Source organism: Bison bison, unplaced genomic scaffold, assembly GCF_000754665.1.
Source record: "Bison bison bison isolate TAMUID 2011002044 unplaced genomic scaffold, Bison_UMD1.0 scf7180017864324, whole genome shotgun sequence".
Taxonomy (NCBI): domain Eukaryota; kingdom Metazoa; phylum Chordata; class Mammalia; order Artiodactyla; family Bovidae; genus Bison; species Bison bison.
Genome location: NW_011494896.1, coordinates 11,263,673 through 11,269,829, shown reverse-complemented (window position 1 = coordinate 11,269,829; position 6,157 = coordinate 11,263,673). Strand labels below are relative to the sequence as shown.

General features: G+C 40.7%; 1 pseudogene; it reads left to right on the top strand.

The window, feature by feature from the left end:
• Window positions 1-5,301: 5,301 nt before the first annotated feature.
• Window positions 5,302-5,869, top strand: LOC104998176 (annotated as a pseudogene).
• Window positions 5,870-6,157: the final 288 nt, after the last annotated feature.

Here is a 6,157-nt window from a genome sequence, read left to right as displayed (position 1 = left end):
GAGTGCTTTTAAAAATTCTAATGACCATACTGTACCCCAGACCAGCTAAATCTGAACTTCTGGTGCTGGGACTCCAGACAGTAGACTTTTTAAAAAACAACTTTATTGAAGTACATATTTAATGTATTCAGGGACTTCCCTGGTGGTTCAGTAGCTAAGACTCTGAGCTCACAATGCAGGGGGACCAGATGATTCAATCTCTGGTCAGAGAACTATATCCCATATGCTGCAAGTAAGAATTCACATGCTGTAACAAAGATCGAAGATACTGCATGCCACAACTAAGACCTAGGGCAGCCAAATAAATTAATTACATAAAAAATACATGTTTAATGTATTTAATTTGATTAGTTTGGACATATGCATACACCCATGGGGGCTTCCTAGGTGGCGCTAGTGGTAAAGAACCCTCCTGTGTAAGAGACGTTGGTTCAATCCCTGGATCAGGAAGATTCCCTGGAGGATGATAAAGCAGCCCAGTCCACTATTCTGGCCTTGGAGAATCCCATGGACAGAAAGGCCGGGCAGGCTATAGTCCATGGGGTCACAAAGAATCGGACACAACTGAAGCCATGCACACACACATGCATACACCCATGATATTACTGAGGCTTCCCCTGTGGCTCAGCAGTTAAGAATCTGCCTGCCAATGCAAGAGCTGGAGATGTGGGTTAATATCTGGTCGGGAAGATCCCCTGGAGGAGGCAATGGCAACCCACTTCAGTATTTTTGCCTGGGAAATAAGATCCCTGGAGGAGGAAATGGCAATCCACTCCAGTATTCTTGCCTGGGAAATCCCATGGACAGAGAAGCCTGGTGGGGTACAGTCTTTGGGATTGCAAAAGAGTTGGACACAACTGAGCGACTAAACCACCACAACATAGTAAGTCTTGATATGTAGTTGTGTAAGTTCTCCAAATTAATTATTCTTTAAAATGGCTTCGCAAGTGACACTAGCGGTAAAGAATCTGCCTGTCAATGCTAGGAGACACAGGAAATACAGGTTTGATTCTAGGATCAGGGAAATCTCTTGGAGCAGGAAATGACCACCCATTCCCGTATTCTTGCCTGGAAAATTCCATGGGCAGAGGAGCCTGGTGGGCTATAGTCCACGGGGCTGCAGAGAGTTGGACACAACTTAGCAACTGAACAACCACAAATGATACTGCCACCAAGATAAAGGTAATAAACATGTTCATCACCTTTAAAAGTTTCCTTGTGACCCATTATTTTGTGTGTGTGGTAAGAATATTTAACATGAGGTCTATCCTCCTAACATATTTAAATGCACAATACTGTGCTGTCAACTATAGGTACTATGGTGTATAAAAGGTCTCTAGAATTTATTCCCCTAGCATAACTGAAACTTACTCATTGACTAACTCCCTATTTCCCCCTTCTCCCAGCCCTTGGCAATGTATTCTAGTCTCAGATTCTACAAGTTTGACTATTTTAGATACTTCATATAAGGGGTGTTGAAAAGCAGAGACATCACTCTGCCTACAAACATCCATATAGTCAAGGCTATGGTCTTCCCAGTGATCACATACGGTTGTGAGAGTTGGATCATAAAGAAGGCAGAGCGCTAACTGATGTCTTCAAACTGTGGTATTGCAGAAGACTCCTGAGAGTCCCTTGGACTGCAAGGAGATCAAACCAGTCAATTGTAAAGGAAATCAGCCCCAAATACTCATTGGAAGGACTGATGCTAAAGCTGAAGCTCCAGTATTTTGGCCACCCTGATGCAAATAGCCAACTCACTGGAAAGGTCCCTCATGCTGGGAAAGATTAAGGGCAGAAGGAGATGGAGTCAGAGGATGAGATGGCTAGATGGCATCACCAATGCAATGGACATAAACTTGGGCAAATTCTGGGAGATTGTGAGGGACAGGGAGACCTGGTGTGCTGCAGTCCATGGGGTCATGAAGAGTCAGACATGACTGGGCAACTGAATGACAACAATACAGTATTTGTCCTTATAATACTGGCATATTTCACTTAGAATAATATCCTCCAGGTTCATCCATGTTGTCGCAAATGGTAGGCCTTCCTTCTTTTTTAAGATTGAATAATATCCCATTCTATGTATATACTACATTTTCTTTGTATATTCATCTGCTGGTGGACATTTGTTTTCATATTTTGGCTACTGGGAATAGCGCTGCAACAGGTATGAGAGTGCAAACATCTCCTTGAGATCTTAATTTTAATTCTTCTGGTTATACACCCAGAAAAGGAATTACTAGATAATATGGTAGTTTTAGGGTCTTTCCATGTGGCTCAGTGGTAAAGAATCCGCTTGCCAATGCAGGAGACATGGGTTCGATCCCAGGAAGATCCCCTGGAGAAGGAAATGGCAACCCACTGAAGTATTCTTGCCTGGAGAATCCCATGGAGAGAGGAGCCTAGTGGGTTAAAGGCCATCGGGTTACGGGCCATGGGATTGCAGCATCGGACATGACTGAGCATGCACACACCAATGGTAGTTTTATATTTAATTTTTTGAAGAATCTGTGAACTATTTCCCATAGTGTAATAGCTGGATCATTAAAATTCTCAGCAAGAGTATATAAGGGTTCCAGTTTCTCCAAATCCTCACAAACACTAATCTTTTGTGTGGTTGTGTTTGTTTTTCAGTAGCCATCTTAACAAGTGTGAGGTGATATCACATTGTGGTTTTTTTGGTTTGGTTTTGGTTTTGCTGGCTTTCTCTAGTTGTGGTGAGTTGGGGCTACTCTTCATTGCGGTGGGTAGGCTTCTCATTTTGGTGGCTTCCTCCACTATGGAGCACAGGCTCTAGGCGCACAGGCTTCAGTAGTTGCAGCACACAGGCTCAGTACTTGTGGTTCGAGGGCCCTAGAGGGCACTGGCTCCAGTACTTGTGGCACACAGGCTTAGTTGCTCTGTGGCCTGTGGAATCTTCCCATACAACGGATGGAACCTGTGTCCCCTGCACTAGGAGGTGGATTTTTATCCATTGTACCACCAGAGAAGTCCCTCATTATGGTTTTGATTTGCTTTCCCTGATGGTTAGTGATGTTGAGCACCTCTTCATATACCTTGTGGCCATATACATGTCTTCTTTGGAGAAATATATTTTAAAATTCTTTCCTATTTTTCATTTGAGTTATTTTTCTGCTACCAAGTTGTAGGAGTTTCTTGTGCATTTGGGATGTTAACCTCTTACCAGATAAATGGCTTGAAAATATCTTCTCATATTCCATGGATTGCCTTTTCACTCTTGTAATTATTCCCTTTACCATAAAGAAATTTTTAAATTTGATGCAGTCTCTACTTTCTCACTCCACACACAAAAATAATTAAGATGGATTAAAGACATAAATGCAAGGCCAGAAACCATAAAACTTCTAGAAGAAAACATAGGAACTACACTTTGTGACATCAGTCTTAGTGGTATCTCTTTGGATATGTCTCCTCAGGCAAGAGAAACAAAAAATAAACAAATGTGATGACACCAAGCCACAAACGTTTTGCACAGCAAAGGAAACTATAAACAAAACAAAACAACAGCCTACTGAATGAGAGGATATATTTGCAAATGATTTATCTGATAAGGGGTTAATGTTAAAAATATGCAATGAATTCATATAACTCAACATCAAAAAAACAAACAACCTGATTAAAAAAGGACAGAGAACCTCAATAGGCATTTTTCCAAAGGAGACAGAAGGATTGCCAATGGGCACATAAAAGCATCACAAATCATCAGGGAAATGCAAATCAAAATCACAATGAAATATCACCTCACACCTCTCAGAATGTCAACATCTATTATCAAAAAAAAACAATGTGAGAATGTGGAGAAAAGGGAATTCTTGTGCACTGTTGGGAATGTAAATTTGTGCAGCCACTCTGGAAAACAATATAGAGGTTTCTCAAAAAACTAGAAATAGAAGTACCATATATGGAGAAGAGAATGGCAATTGGAGAAGGCAATGCAATCCACTCCAGTATTCTTGCCTGGAGAATCCCATGGACAGAGAAGCCTGGTGGGCCACAGTCCAAGGGGTCGCAAAGAGTCGGACACGACTGAACGACTAACACTACTACTACTACCATATAATCCAGCAATTCTGGATTGATGAAAATGAAAACACTAATTTGGAAAGATATATGCTCCTCTATGTTCACTGTAGCATTATTTATAATAGTCAAGATATGGAAGCAAACACAAGTGCCCATCAGTAGAAGAATGGATAAAGATACAGCAGAAATTTTTTTGTTGTTCAGTCTCTTAGTCATGTCCAACTCTTTGTGACTCCACGGACTGCAGCATGCCGGGCTTCCCTGTCCTTCACCATCTCCTGGAGCTTGCTCAAACTCATGTCCATTGAGTTGGTGATGCCATCCAACCATCTCATCCTCTGTCATCCCCTTCTCCTCCTGCCTTCAATCTTTCCCAGCATCAGGGTCTTTTCCAATAAGTCAGCTTTTCCCAGGTGGCCAAAGTATTGGAGCTTCAGCTTCAGCATCAGTCCTTCCAATGAATATTCAGGGTTGATTAAATGTATCTGTTGTAAAAGTAAAGTCCAATGCTGTAAAGAACAATATTGCATAGGAGCCCAAATATTTGATCCATGAATCTAGGTAAACTGGAAGTGGTCAGACAGGAGATGGCAAGAGTGAATATTGACATTTTAGGAATCAGTGAACTAAAATGGACAGGAATGGGTGAATTTAATTCAGATGACCATTATATCTACTACTGCAAGCAAGAATCCCTTAGAAGAAATGAAGTAGCCCTCACACAAAGGAGTCCAAAATGTAATTCTTGGGTGCAATCTCAAAAACAACAGAATGATGTAGGTTTGTTTCCAAGGCAAACCATTCAATATCACAGTAATCCAAGTCTATGCCCCAACCACTAATGCCAAAGAAGCTGAAGCTGAATGGTTCTATGAAAACCTACAAGATTTTCCAGAACTGTCCTTTTCATCATAGGGGACTGGAATGCAAAAGTAGGAAGTTAAGAGATTCCTGGAGTAACAGGCAAGTTTGGCCTCGGAGTACAAAATGAAGCAGGACAAAAGCTAACAGAGTTTTGTCAGTCATAGCAAACACCTTCTGCCAACAATAGTGGAAAAATACTCAGTCTTTAAAAAAGAAAGAAATCTTATCATCTGCAACAGCATGGATAGACCTAGAGGATATTATGTGAAGTCAAACAAGTCAGAGAAAGGCAGATAATGTATGATTTCACTTACATGTGGGATCTAAAAAATGAAACAAATGAACAAACAGAACTAAACACAAACAGAAATGACAGTAGCAACTGCCAGAATGGCAGAAGCAACAACAATCAAAGGAGCACTAGCCAGAGGGGAAGAGAAAATCGGCCAGAAGCCATCTGAAGCCAGAGCGATAAGGCTGTATGCCCAGATTCCCCCTGTAGAGAAGATGGACGCATCATTGTCCACACTTTCTAACTGTGAGAAGCTTTCACTGACTACAAACTGCATTGAAAAAACTGCAAACCTGAATGACTTAAAAACCTTAAGAATATTGTCTTTAGGAAGAAACAACACAAACAACGTAAATGAACTGGAAGTAGTAGGGGACACATTAGAAGAACTGTGGATCCCCTACAATTTTACTGAGAAGTTGAAAGGGACCCATGTAATGAAGAAACTGAAGATTCTCTACATATCTAATAACCTGGTGAAAGATGGCTGAATTTGTGAAGCTGGCAAAACTGCCATGCCTAGAAGACCTGGTGTTTGTAGGCAATCTCTTGGAAGAGAAACATTCTGCTGAGAACTGGATTGAAGAGGCAACCAAGACAATGCCCAAACTGAAAAAGCTAGATGGTACCCCAGTAGTTAAAGAAGATGAGGAAGAAGATAACTAACACTACATTTTCCACTTTGTATTAACTTCTTTAAATGTCTTAAGAATAGATAAGTTTTGTATAGTTGTCTATTTTAAAGATTCTGTGTGAAGCAAATGGTTCTTAAACCTCTCATTCCTTTCTTATATTCTCTTAAACCTATTCAGTATTTCTCCAACAATAACACCAACCTTATATATTCTAGTTCTCTTTTTAGAAACTATACATTTTCAGTTTTTTATTCAGTCCCAGTTACCTTCTGTGTGGCCTCATCTACTGAAACCTTTATAGCCCGGTCATTTTTAACAA